The 14,794-nt window shown below is 43.0% G+C and overlaps 1 pseudogene; it reads left to right on the top strand.

Moving 5' to 3' along the window:
• The first annotated feature begins 1,554 nt into the window (after window positions 1–1,554).
• Window positions 1,555–14,794, top strand: part of LOC102489652 (prohibitin pseudogene) — an 18,873-nt pseudogene continuing 5,633 nt past the window's right edge.

The raw sequence follows: 14,794 nt of genomic DNA, 5'->3' as shown, positions 1-14,794 counted from the left end.
GTACTAGATGGAATTAAGACCAGATCTGACCTGGGAGTGGAAAGAATTCCCCCCTTTCCTAAAGTGTAGGGATTGTATCCAGATAACATGCTTTATACTACACTCAGAATGACGTTTACAACTTAGACCTTTGAAATACTGCTACTGGCTGCTGGTTCCTTTGTGGTTTAATAACTATAGGTGCTCAGATGTGAAGGTGGAAATGGGTGATACCTAGTGATTCAACTAAAGACGTGAAAAAACAATCTGGTAGAAAATAATTTTGTTAAAATTACGTTTTCTTCTTTTTTTGAGAGAGAGAGAGAGATTTTTGCTACAGGGCACATGCACTCACCAGAGAGAAAAATAAAGCAAGAAATCACTCCCCCTCCCAGGGGGAATGGCCCTGCTGCAATCCCTTCTCCTCCATTCTCCTCTCAGGATCTTGGGCATGCTTGCACACACACCTGGCGTGAGTTTCAGGCCACTGGGTCTGGGACTCGAGCTGCAGCTGGTCTAGGAGTCCAGTGATGTAATGATCACACCACTAGCTGGTCCCAAAATTACATTTTCTTAATTGTTTAGGTATTTGTAACTTTTTGTGCCATAGGGCAATAATTACAACTGCATTTGTCTACCAGAATATTTACCTTTTTTTAAAAAAAATTCCTCATACATTATCAGCTAATATTCTTTAAGCTATTTGCAGACTTATTGGTACGCTTACACATTCCTTTCCTTTCAATTGCTTTTGGCCCTCACTCTTTCTTTCAGAGTTTAATTTTGTTTTTTCTTGAGTGATTCCTTTAATTGCTCTTTCAGCAAGAACCTGTAAAAAGTAAACTCATCCTTTGTCTGGAAAGGAATGAGACTGCAGTGGAATCTGATATTCTAGGTTATTGTCCCTCAGCACTTCGGACCTAATAGTCCACCTTCTCCAGGTACTTGTTGCTTATGAGAAGTGCTGTAGGTCTGATAATGCCATTGGAGATAAGATTATCATCTCAAGGGACCAGCATGTGGTGTAATGTTTACATTGCTGGACTCCCATAGTTGGTTGATTATGGTTCCAGTCCTCAGGGGCTTAAAACAACTGGGGGTGGGGGAGGGAGGGCTGGTAGGTGGCGTGGTGGTTAAGGGCACTGGACTTCCACATGGCTGACTGCCCTGGACCTGGCAGCTTGCTTTCTCACTTTCTCTCTCTGTCCCTCTCTGATTAAATTGAAAATAAGTAAATAAATAAATAAAGTTAAATAAAATAATGATAAAACAAAAAACCCTCAGGCTGAGCACGTGCCCAAGATCCTGAGAGGAGAATGGAGAAGGGATTGCTCCAGTGGCCATCCCCCCCCGGGGGGTGATTTCTTGCTTTCTGTCTCTCTGGCAAGCACACATGCCCTATAGCAAAAAAATTTCCCTTAAAAAAAGAATGGGGAAATTCACTGGAGGTCAGAGTGGAAGCAGGTGTGAATGGGTCCAACAGAGAGGTACGGCTGCCTAAATGTCTGAGTCCATCTGCAAGGCCAGTTCCCGGCCTTATCTGTTGCAGGTGGCTGGTGAACTCTGCCTTATATAATGTGGATGCTGGGCCCAGAGCCCTCATCTTTGACCAAGTCCTTGGAGTACAGGACATTGTGGTGGGAAAGGGACCACTTTCTCATCCCCTTGGTACAGAAACCAATTCTCTTTGACTGCCGCTTTCTGCCACTAATGTGCCAGTCATCACTGGTAGCAGATTTACAGAATGTCAACCTCTTTCTGCGCACCCTTTTCCATCCCATGGCCAGTCAGCTTCCTTGTGGCTTTACCAGCATGGGCGAAGACTACGATGAGCGTGTGCTGCGGTGGGTCCCTACCGAGATCCTGGTGGCTCTCTTCAAGGCTGGAGAACTCGTCACCCAGAGGGAGTTGGTCTCCAGCAGGTGAGCGCTGACCTTACGGAGCTAGCAGCAACCTTCGGGCTCATCCTGGAGGATGTGTCCTTGCTTTGCCTGTCCAACTGACCTTCGGAGAGGAGGTCCCAGAAGCGGTGGAAGCCAAACAGGTGGCTCAGCAGTAGAGGGCCAGAACCATGGTGGAAAAGACCGAGCTGCAGAAGGCGGCGGGCCTCATCTCTGCCAGGGCGATTCCGAGGGAACCAAGCTCATCACTGACCTGCTGGCCAGAGCTGAGCTGCAAGAGCTGGAGGTGGTGAGGACATCTCTGAACTCCCCCACCTTCCTGCACGGGGGACAAGCTCCCCCAGCTGCCCCAGTGAGGCCGCTCCACCTGTGGCCCGAGCTGCATCTGGCAGCCTGGGCCACAGCCCTGATAGTTCTTTTCTTTCTTTTTTTCTTGGAGAGGTTTTTGCGTGTGCTCCCCAGGAAGACAGAGAGAGACAGCGAGACAGAAAGCGAGAAATCACCCCCCCAGGGAGGATGGCCACACCGCAATCCCTTCTCCTTCATTCTCCTCTCAGGATCTTGGGCACGCACACACTCGCACCCGGTGTTAAAGACACCAGGTTCGAGACTTGAACCGCCGTCGAGTACATGGGAGTCCAGCAACATAGCCATTACACCATCTGCTGGTCGCCCTGACAGTCCTTGACACAACGTCCTTCTGCTCGCAGCCCAGAAATCACTGTGACATTTCATGATTTGCTTAAAGTGTAGAAACTAAAAGAAAAATCGCTTCAGATCTCTAAAAAAAGAGATGATCATCTCTGGTGGCTGTAAGATCTTACCTCTTTGCTCCGAATGTTCTACAGTTTCATTCCAAAGTGTCTAGGCAGGGGTGTGTTGTTATTTTTCCTGATTGGCTGGTAGACTTTTTCAATTCCAAAAACTAAATCTTTAAAATTTTACTTATTATTTCTCCAAAAATTGCCTTTCCCCAATTTTCTGTATTTGCAACTTATATTGCATGTACGTGGAATCTTCTCATTTTATTCTCTACGTTTCTCTTTTTTTTTTTTTTTAGGTTTTTACTCTCTTCATGCTACATTCTATGTGATTTCTTTACTTTTTTATTATTTTTATTTTTAAATTTGCCATAGGGTGCATGCACTCACCAGAGAGAGAAAAAGAGAGAGAGGAGAGACAGCCAGAAGGAGAGGTAGTACCAGTGGTGTGTGTTCATACCACAATCCCTTCTCCTCCATTTCTCCACCCTGTCGGGGTCTGGGGCACACATACACACACACCCAGTGTGTTTTTCAGACCACCAGGGCCTGGACTCGAATGCACAATTAGCCATGTGGGCCCACTGCTCTTAACTACCAGGCTACAGGGCCAACCCTGTATTATTTATTTACTTATTATTATTAATTTTTTTAATAGAGACTTTTGCTATAGGGTGCATGCACTCATCAGAAAAACAGAGAGACAGAAAGAGAGAAGTCACCCCCAGGGGTGATGGTCACTCAGCAATTCTTTCTCTGTTCTCTCTAGATTTTGGTCACACACACACACACACACACACACACACACACACACGTGCCTGGTGTGAGTTTTAAGCCACGAGATCTGGGACTTGAACCGTGGTAGACTTTGTGGGAGTCCAACTTGTAATCATTACGCCATCTGCTGGTCCCATTTCTTTATATACAGCTTTCAACTCATTAATTTCTTTTAGCAAAGTCTAATATACTGTGTAATTTATTCCTTAAGTGTTTTCACAATGATTATATATTTTGTTCATGAATTTTTTTAAATGAGAGGAAGAGAGAGAGAGCATGAAAGGAAGGGAAGAGAGAAGCTGGTATTGTTTTGACAGGGTCTCGCCATTGCAATCCTCTGCCCCCAGCCTCCCAGTTAGCTAGGATCACAGGTGCAGGCCACTGCCCAACTCCTTTAGGCTGGTCCAGGATCTGAACCTAGGCCCCTCATGTGGCCCCACGCTTGCGCAGGGCGCTCTACCATTTTTGCCACTATAGCTGGGCCTGTTCCTGAAATTTCTACTTGGTTCTCTTATTGGATTGGTATTTTTTTTAACATAGTATTCTGTTTTTGCCCAAAGGTATCTATTCCTTAAACATTTTAAATAAACTTATTTTAAAGTCTCTTTAAATTGTTCTTTTATAATATTTTGAGTTTGAGAGGTACAACCAGAGGTACTGCTGGTTATTTCTGCTGCTGCTTCCTTTTATAATCTCTCTTGGTGATTTATTTCCCTATATGGCTTGTAATTTCTTACTTTGAGCTTATCTGTAGCAGGGTTATTTTCAGTGGAATTTTGTGTGTCATAGATTTTGAAGGTATTTACTTTTTGAAAAAATTTTGCTTTAGGGCACACACACTCACTGGAGAGAGACAGAGAGAGAAAGAAAAAAATGAATGTAAAAAACTACCCCTCCCCCTAGTGGGGATGGGCACACTGAAATCCCTTCTTCATTTCTCCTTTTGGGATTTTGTACACTCACTCACACACACACGCCCACCCAAACTGCTGGGTTAGGGCTCACACCATGTGGGTTCCAGCTGCCTTAACCACTCTGCCACCCAACGTGTTTCTAGTAGGTTGATTTCACAACTTGCTACTGCCAGGGCCCTACAATTTCACTATGAAAGAGCTTTTATGTCCAACTTTTAGTTCAAGATTTCCGCATCAGATGCAAAATTGTGTGTGTGTGTGTGTGTGTGTGTGTGTGTTTGTGTGCCTACTGACATATGAATAAATTAGTCCTTTATTTCATTTGGCATTATGTAGGCATAGAATTAGTAGAATGAAGTTGATGGTTTTGAAATCTGTCTCATTTTTCTCAAAGCTGTTTTCAGCTCCGTATTTTAATTTTGTTTCATAGCAGTAAAAATTGAGCTCTTCATTCCTTCATGTTCTTGTAAAAAGTAGTTTGTTTTAAATTAAATCAATGGTTCAATACTCGAGTGTTTTTTCCATGCCTTCTCTATTAGCTGTTGTTGTTTTCTTCTCTGAGATGGAAGGCAGTGAGGCTTAAAAAATAGACTTCTTGTCTGTAATTTACAGACTTGATTGGAATGCACTGTGAACTATCCATGTGAAACATAGCGATGCACTGCTCACTAGGGAATTGGAAACCATTGATTCGTGCTCTGCCCCAGGAGGGTTGCTTGTTTCAGCTAAGGGTGCACTAGAAAGTTTGGTTTGGGTTTATACTCTGCCACCAGGCGGGCTATTGCCCACTTTTAAATCTAGGATGCATGGCATCCTCAGCTCTGGCCGGTAAAGTTTTCACAGAGAGCTACATATATTTCCACATCTTTTTTTTTTCTTTCTTTCTTTCTTTTAGTTTTGCTATAGTATGCATGTGCTTGCAGGAGAGAGACCGGGCTTGGTGGGAGGATGTGAGAAAGCATCACCCCAGGCAGGATGGTCATGTTGTAATCCTTTCTCCTCCATCCCCTCTTGGGATTTTGGGCATGCACACATATGTACCTGGCATGTTTTTCAAGCCCCCAAGACTTCAACCACACAGTCAGCCACATGGGATCCAGCCTCCCTAACGTCCACGTCACCTGCTTGCCCATATTTCCACTTATTACCCCAGTGGACCAAACTTTCCAGAGAAATGACACATTAACATAATCAGAGAATGTTTGGAGACCTGTACTATCCAGTAAGGAAGTCACTACCCTATGTGACCCTTGGGTACTTGAAATGTGGTCTTTGGGGGACTAGCAGGTGCATGGTGGTTAAAGGGGCTGGATTCCCACATGGCCGACAATGGTTCAAATCCCAGACCTTTAGACTTGCCTCCTCACTTTCCCTTTCTCTTTCTCTCTCTGTCTTTCTCTGGTCAAATTAAAAAATAATAACAACAAATGGAATTAAATAAATAAGTCTTAAAAAAAGGAAATTTGGTCTTTGGAAATTAGATGTATTTTATTCTTATTTAACATTATTATTTTTAATTTGACCAGAGAAAGGGGTGGGGGGAATGAGAAAGCGAGCCACTAGGTCTGGGATTCAAACCATAGCTGGCTATGTGGGAGTCCAGCACCCTTAATCACCATGCCACCCACCAGCCCTGGAAATGAGATGCATTATAAATGCAAAATATGCACAAAGTATAAAAAAAGCATAAAATGTGTCACTAATCTAAGGGGAACTCTCCTACACTGTTGGTGGGAATGTAAATTGGTCCAGCCACTTTGAAAAACAGTATGGAGGTTCTTCAAAGATCTACAAATAAAGCTCCCATATGATTCAGCAGTCCTACTCCTGGCTATCTACCCAAAGGACAGGAGAATGTTCAGTCGGAAAAGCACTTGCACATCAATGTTTGTTGCAGCATTAGTCACGATTGCTAAGACATGGAAGCAACCCAAATGTCCACAAACAGATGCATGGATTGAAAAAGTGTGGCACATATACCCTATAGAATATTATTCAGCCATTAAAAAAAGACCCTGGCATTTGATATAAAGTGATAAATATGGAAGATCTATTGCTGAGTGAAGCAAGCCAGGTTATGAAAGAAAGATACTATATGTTTCCACTTAATATATACCAAATGTCTGCACTCTATAGTAGAGACTGGAAAATTGGAGGACATAAAAACATTGAAAATAGTATGGACACTAGAGACAGCATGGAAAGAGAGTGGGAAAGGAGAAGAGAATAGGAAAGGAAATGGGGGGAATAGAAGGCAAGACATTTGTGGGATACAAATTTATCACCTGTTGATAACGTGTATAGTATTCTCAACTGGAGTGGTCTATGGTGTATTACATGTTGGGTAAGTTCTCTTTGCAAGCCAAATGATGTATAGTGATTGAATGTATAAAAAATAATAAAATTAAAAGTGTAAAAATAAATTATAAAATAAAATTATATGATTAAAAAAAGAAAAAATGTTTCACTGATCATTGTTATACTGATTATGTGTTGATATAATAATGTATTGGGTATATATTGGGTTACATGGGTTTTATATTTTTATTTTTTAAATTTGCTATAGGGCATGTGTGCTTGCCAGAGAGAGCAAAAGTGAAAAAGTACCCTCCGGGGGAAATGACCACATCTCAATCCCTTCTTCACCCTCCTCTTGGGATTTTGGGTATGCGTGCTCATGCCCCTGACAGATTTTTCAAGCCAGTGGGTTCAAGACTTGAACCCCTCAGTCCACCAAGTTGAATTTAGCTGCCTTAACCACTGCACTACTGGCTGACCCCTAGATTATGTTACTAATTACATGTTTCTTTTCATATCTCTTTCTTTTTTTTTTGGAGAGGTTTTTTCGCTATAGGGCGCGTGCGCTCGCCCGAGCGACAGAGAGAGACATAGAGACAGAGAGCGAGAAATCACCTCCCAGGGGGGATGGTCACGCCGCAATCCCTTCTCCTCCATTCTCCTCTTGGGATCTTGGGCACGCACGCACACGCGCCCGGCGTGAGTTCTAAGCCACCGGGTCCGGGACGCAAACCGCGGTCGACTATGTGGGAATCCAGCAACATAGCCATTACGCTAACTGCTGGTTCCCTTCATATCTCTTTTTTATGTTAAGTTTATTTATTTTTCCCATGATAGTGTGTGCATGAGAGAGAAAGAAAGGAACACCCTCGACAGGGTCTTGTCATTACCACAGTCCCATTCTCCTAACCCTCTAGCTTGTCAAATCTCAGACACGAGTGTGTGTGCCCAGCCATGTTTAAAGTCAGCTGAGCTGGGTGGCACCTGTAGTGGGCCATGTGGCTTCTAGCACTACAGTTCTGTATGTTACAGACTGCCACTGAGGCCAGACCCCACACTGCAATCCGTCTCTATCGGGCAGTGCTGCTGCAGAGTCCTATGAACAGGGAAACACATAAACACTCTAACCAGAACTTCTTTCAATCTGAACCTGTAGCCTAGTGGTTAAGGAAGCTGGATCCCACCTGGCCAACTGCAGCTCCAATTGTGGTCCCAGGGGCTTGAAAAACACGCTGGGCATGTGTGTGAGTGTGCCCAAAATCCTGATGAAAAGGAGAATTGGAGGAGAAGGGACTGTGGTGTGACCATGCCTTATCAGGGCTGCTTTCTCCCTCTTTGGTGAGTGCACGCACATTCCAGAAATTAAAAAGAAAGGCAGAGCTTCATTCTGTCATTTTCTTACTGTATTCCATTTGCACCTTTTTTTTTTTTTATTTTTTTATGACGCCATGATTCGTGGTAGGAGTTAATGCTGTATGTACTACTGCAGTGCGGGTAAAGGGGACTGTATCTCACTTGGCTGAGGTGCGAAGGTCAGCAAATAAAGTGAAAATTGGATGTAATAAAAATTGCCTTTGAAAAGCCCTTAGGAAAACCTCAAGCTGCCTTCATTTTTTATTAACTCTCCACCTCCCCCAAGACGGTTTTCCCTCTAGAATTAGGGCAGATCACTGTTTCTTCATGGAGATCAGATGAAATTGTTGGTTTGTGTTTGATGCCCTCATATAGCAGACCACAAATAATAAATTCACAATCCCCCCCAGCCTGGAGAGATGCCTGCCTATAAGGAGAATGGAACTAGAATTCCTGCAGAAGCCTCGGGCTTACACTTGATTGCTTGGCTGTGAGCTCTGGTGACCATCGAGGAGGGAGTTGCCTCCGTGTTCCTCTCTCTCACCTCCCATCAATCTTTCTGTTTCTTTCTTTTTGTGTTTGCTAAGTTCTGAGAGCTGAATTGGTATTCTTTACCATGTAAAGATCTTTCTGTTCCCCAGCTCTAATGTTCTGTGGATCTATGATTCTAAAGGTGTCAGGAAAAGCTATAAATGGGGCTGGCACCATGGCCTGGTGGTTCAGGAAACTGAATCCCATGTGGCCTACCATGGGGTTTGAATCTTGAACGCAATGTCTGGAAAAACATGCCAGGCATGCATGTGTGTGAGCTCAAAATCGCAAAAGGATGGCATGACCGTGCCCCACCTGCGGTGCTTCCTCTCCCACTCTCTCTTTCTCTCTGTCATCTCTCTGGCAAGTACATATACCTTCTGGCAAATTAAAGAAAACAATAATAATAATAATAAGCCATAAATGAAGTTGCACAATAATGAGAATGTACTTAATGCAACTTAAACATGCTTAAAATGGTAAACTTTTTGTTGTGTTTATTTTGCTACAATTAAAAAAATGAAGTGTAATTACATATTGTGTGGAAACAATGTGAAAATTTGGAGTCAGATAGAATTGGTGAGTAGAAACGGCATAGGCTGGGTTCCAGGAAGTGGAATCGGGCTGCGTTTATCATGTGGAATGTTTATTTTTTAAAAAGTTCTCTTATGATTAACTCCTATGGAAGGGAGAGGTGGAAAGCAGGAGTGGTCTAGGGAAAAGCTCAATTGGATGCAAGTTCTACCATAGCCTTGATCAACCCCAGGGCAGCTTGAGAGCTGACAAGGCTCTAAAGAGTTGTCCAGTGCTGAGCTGGAATGGTCGGGCCCTCATCCACAGCTTTGGGAATATGTGCTATCCCTCGGTGGCTTAAAACTCACGCCGGGCGCGTGTGGGTGCGTGCCCAAGATCCCAAGAGGAGAATGGAGGAGAAGGGATTGAGGCGTGGCCATCCCCCCTTGGGGGGTGATTTCTCGCTTTCTGTCTCTCTGTCTCTCTCTGTCTGGTGAGCGCACGCGCCCTATAGCAAAAACCTCTCAAAAAAAAAAAAAGAAAGACTTTATTGCACTAAATTATCACATATTTATATTTTATTCTCTACCTTGTAGGGTAGAGCCAGGATAGGAGGTAGTATATATTCCCAGAATTGTAACTAAGAATTTAATGGTAGTCGGGGGGGGGGCAGCAGGTGGCATGGTGGTTAAGGTGCTGGATCTCACATGACCAGATTTAATTCCCAGACCCAGTGGCTTGAAAATCACACTGAATGTGTGTGCATGCATGCCCAAAATTCCAGGAGGGGAATGGAGAAGGGATTGCGTTATGGTCATCACCCCTGATTTTTCCCTTTCCCTCTCTCCAGCTCTCTGTCTCAGGGTGAGCGCACACAAATCTTAAAAAAAAAAAAAAAAAGTTTAATGGGGTTACAAAACTAATAAAGACAGTCTGCTCCCTGCAATACCTCCCCCCACACACCCCGGAACTTATATTGCTGAGTTACTCTACTAGAATATCAAATACCAAATGTGGTAAGTGTGGGAATAGGGAGGATTTCCTGCTCACCCAAGTTCTAGTTTGGGCTGAACTTCAGTGTTGCCTCCTCTGTACTCACCTTCCCTAACGGCTGAAGGGTGATCCCATTCATGACAGCGCCGCATAAAACAGTGGAATGAAGGAAGGAGAAGAGTCTCCCTGGAAATGTCTGACAAACAGATAATCAGATGGGAAGTTTTAAAAATAAAATATGTCCAAGGGCATTCATAGTGAAATATTTTTAAACTACTGACATTGGAGAGGATGACTACCTTGTAATTTAGTTTAATTGACCAAAATTTATTTTGATAGATATTTTTCCTGGGTAGGAAAATTGCCATTCGGTCCATGATGTATTGGGGTATAGATACTAACACACGGAATTTTAGCCAGCTTCTACTGCACTGTACCACAAAAGGCAAGATGGAGGAATAAACGGGAGAAATTCAGTAATAAAGCTCTCCAGATGCGATAGTTCTCATACCTTCATCTCTTGCCGCTCTAATCAACCCTTACTGCCAACATCAGAATACTTAAAAATTTTTAGTTGAATTATTTATGTCTTTGTTTCCTTTAGACTACAAGTGAAAAAAAAGCCGAATGAAAAATTGAATGGTTACTACTGAAATATTTACAGATGGAAGGATATTATGTCTGGGATTTGTTTCAAAAACTGGGGGTGAGGGGAGGCAAGTAGCTGGTGATGTGATGGGACCAGGTTGGCCACAGGTTAATGTTTTGGGGGTCTGGTGCATGGGGTTCATTATTTTGTTCTGTGGGGGTTTTTTTATATGTTTATAATTTGCCACAACAAAGTCTTTTTTTAAAAAAATTGAATGATTACAGGCCAGCCCCTTACCCAGCTGTGAAGCCTTGTGCATAGTGAGCTGGTTCCTACTTGGCTTACTGAGGTTCAAATCCTGGCCTGGCAGCTGGAAAAACATTCCGGACACATGTGCATCTATGCCCCAAATCCTGAGTGGAATGGAGAAATTTAGGAAAAGCAATTGTCGTGTGACCACACATAACTGGGGGGAATTCCCTTTCTTTCTGTCTCTTTCTCTGGTGAATATATATGCACCCTCTGGCAACAAACAAACAAATAAATAATTGGATGATTACAATTACTGAAAGTATGTATGTGCAGAGCAAAAACTGTGAAGAAACACAGAAAAATAAATTATGTTAGCCATTAGAGTAGGTGAATTATAAGTGAGTTGTTTCTCAATTCTTGTTTAATTTTGTTTTACTTTTATCTTTCAATACATAAAAATCCAAAGGGAGAAAAACAAAACAGACACACACCCTTTGAAGGTAAGGACCAGTGGTGCATTAGAGCTGGCTTGCATCAGCTTGAGAGGTCTAATCTTTAAATTTTCAGGAACTGGGGCCAGCGGGTGGTGTGTTGGTTAAGGCTCTGGACTCCACATGGCTGACCATGGTTCAAGTCCCAGACCTGGTGACTTGAAATCACTCTGGACATGTGTGCATGGGTGCCCAAATTCTTAAGAGAATGGAGGAGGAGGGATTGTGGTATGGCCATCCCCCCCCCGAGGGGGGGTTCTCACTTTTCCTCTCACTGTCTCTCTGGCAAGTTCAAGTGCCTTATGGAAAAAATATATATATATACTAATAGTACTAATTTTCAGGAATTTTTGCATTCTGGTTAATGTCCTGTGGACAGCCTGATTTGACTACAGTAGGAGTATTTCTACCTTGGAAATCAGCAAACACTATAAATCAGAACTCTCGAGAGCCAGTTGTTAAGTATTTACCAGTACATTACTGATGTGGACTGTGCTGTGTACGTTTCTGCCCCAGATTATCTAAAAGTCCTGCAATCAACGAGCAGGTACTTATCATTTTACACACATATTTAGTGTGGTCTACAATGGACAAGAAGCTGTGCTGAGCATATTGAGGATTACAAACAGGTATTAAAAGATGAAGAGGGTGCCAGGTCCACAGGCTGGTGGTTAAGGAATGTATCCCACACGGCTGACCACATGGTTCGAATCTCGGCCCCGAGGCTTGAGAAACATGTTGGGCACATGTGCATGTGTGCTGCAAATCCGGAAAGGAAGGAGAAATGGAGGAGAAGGGATTATGGTGCCCTATGGAGTACTTTCTTTTTCTCCCTCTTTCTCTCTCTCTCTCTGGTGAGTACCCATGTCTATTGGCAAAAAGAAAGAAAGAAAAAGAGAATACCTTAAACTTTATGACATAATACATATATACATATATACACATATATGTATATATGTGTGTATATGTCAAATACATATACATATGTGTGTATATATGTATATGTATATGTGTGTGTGTTTGTATGTATATATATGTATATATATATCAAAGATTACATTGGAGGGGTCAACAGGTGGCTTGGTGGTTAAGGCAGTGGACTCTCACATGGCTGACTGCAGTTCAAACCTGGTGGTTTGAGAATCATGCCGGGCACACGTACATGCATGCCCAAAGGTCCAGGAGGAGAATGGAGAAGGGACTGTGGCATGACCATCACTCCTGAGGGTGTGATTTCTCACTTTATCTTTTACTCTCTCTCTGGTGCGTGCACACACTCTATGGCAAAACCTTAATAAGAAAGATAACAGTGTAAATATGGCAACTATGGAGGTGTGATACCCAGACCTATATTTAAAACAAAAACAAAAACAAAAACAAAAACAAAACAAAACCACTTGCCATTTAGCTGCAAGAAACGTAGGTAGTTTATAGTCTCCAGCTGTCAGTGCCTTTAGAATCTACTTCAGCTTCTAAAAACACAGAATTGTACATTTTAAAAGGGTAAATTTTATGGTAAATGAATTATATCTCCATAAAGCTGCTATTTTAAAAATTATTTATTTAGTTCCATTTGTTATTTTTTTAATTTGACTAGAGAGAGACAGAGAGGGAGCAAGAGAAAGAGAGAAAGCAAGATGCCAGGTTCAGAACTCAAACCGCAGTTGGCCATGTGGGAACCCAGCGTCTTAACCACCACACCAACTGCCGGTTCCTGAAGTTGTTGTTTTTTAAAAAAGAAGACAAGATAAAGATGTCAGCCACTAATCTATTCTGGTGTATTTTTCTGGGAGTCCTAGTTAATGAAATAGGACAGGAAAAATAAATCAAAGGTACAATTTTTTTTTTTTTTGTAGAGATTTTCACTGTAGGGCACGTGCGCTCGCCAGACAGAGAGAGACATAGAGACAGAAAGCGAAAAATCACCCACCAGGGGGGATGGTCACGCCGCAATCCCTTCTCCTCCATTCTCCTCTCGGGATCTTGGGCACACACGCACACGCGCCCAGCGTGAGTTTTAAGCCACCGGGTCCAGGACACGAACCGCGGTCGACTACGTGGGAGTCCAGCGACATAGCCATTACGCTAACTGCTGGTTCCCAAAGGTACAATTTTTGAAAAAGACTTTTTAAAATTATTATTTGGAAACTTTTTAATAATCTATTGGAAAACTCCAAGAAAGAAAAAATATATATGTTCAGACAGCTCAGTAAGGTGGGTAAGGGGAGATATGCTATTATGTACATGCGTATCTTTGTCCATTGTGCTGCTGTAACAAAGTATTCCAGACCGGGGAAATTATAAATACGTAATAGTTCTGAAGGCTGGGGGATGTACGATCAAAGTGCAGGCAGGTTCGGTGTTGGTTGAGGGCCGTTTTCTCTGCTCTTGAGGTGGCACTTTGTTATTGCATCCTCCTGAGGGACAAATGCTATGTCCTCACACAGTGCAAGGTGGAAGGACGAAAAAGGGGCTAACGTCTCTGAAGCCTCTTCTGTAAGGACATTGATCCCATTTATGACAGCAAGCCCTGAGGACTAAAACACTTCCCCAAAGGCTCTATCTCTCTCTCTCTTTTCCAAGAATTACTTGATTTTATTTATTATTATTATTTTAATTTGCTGTAGAGCACGTGTGCTCACCAGAGAGAGACAGAGAGGGTAAGAGGGAAATTGAGAAAGCAAGCCACCAGGTGTGGAGCTCGAACCGTGGTTGGCCACGTGGGAGTCCAGCGCCTTAATTATCATGGCACTTCCTGGCCCTAAGGCTGCATCTCTTAATACCACCACAGTGAAGGTTACATTGCAACATGAATTTTGGAGGGGACATACACTCAATCCGTAGCAATATGTCTATAGCTAATAGATGTAAACTAACTAATAAATGTATATGCCAGTTTTTAAAAATTGATTCACAGTAATAGCAACAGCTATCAAATATCTCTGAATAAGCTAAATCTACAACTTGTAGCACATACTAGTATTTGTCACTTGATAGTCTGAGGCCACATGGGAGGTCTCAGTTTGTCCTGGCTCACCCTAAAAATCTAGGCACAACTGAGATTTTGAGGACCTGGGAAATCGAGGCAGGGAATTTGAGGCAGGAGGATTATGAGCTTACGGCCAGCCAGTGCAGGCAAGTGAGACCCTTTTGAAAAGAGCTGGATGTGTGGGCTGGCAGGTGCTACGGTGGCTGAGGGTGCTGGATTCCCACATGGCTGACTGCAGTTCAAGTCCCGGACCCGGCAGCTTACTTTTTTTGCTTTCCCTTTCTTTCTCTCTCTGTCTCTGTCCGGTCAAATTAAAAAGTGCTCATAAGGGACCAGCAGTTAGCGTAATGGCTATGTCACTGGACTCCCATGTAGTTGACCGCAGTTCACATCCCGGACCCGGTGGCTTAAAACTCATGCCGGGCGCGTGTGCGTGCATGCCCAAGAGGAGAA

The sequence above is a fragment of the Tupaia chinensis genome, unplaced genomic scaffold, assembly GCF_000334495.1.
Source record: "Tupaia chinensis unplaced genomic scaffold, TupChi_1.0 Scaffold000377_2, whole genome shotgun sequence".
Classification (NCBI taxonomy): Eukaryota; Metazoa; Chordata; class Mammalia; order Scandentia; family Tupaiidae; genus Tupaia; species Tupaia belangeri.
The sequence above is the reverse complement of the archived record's forward strand: the minus strand, read 5'-3'. Positions and strand labels throughout refer to the sequence as shown.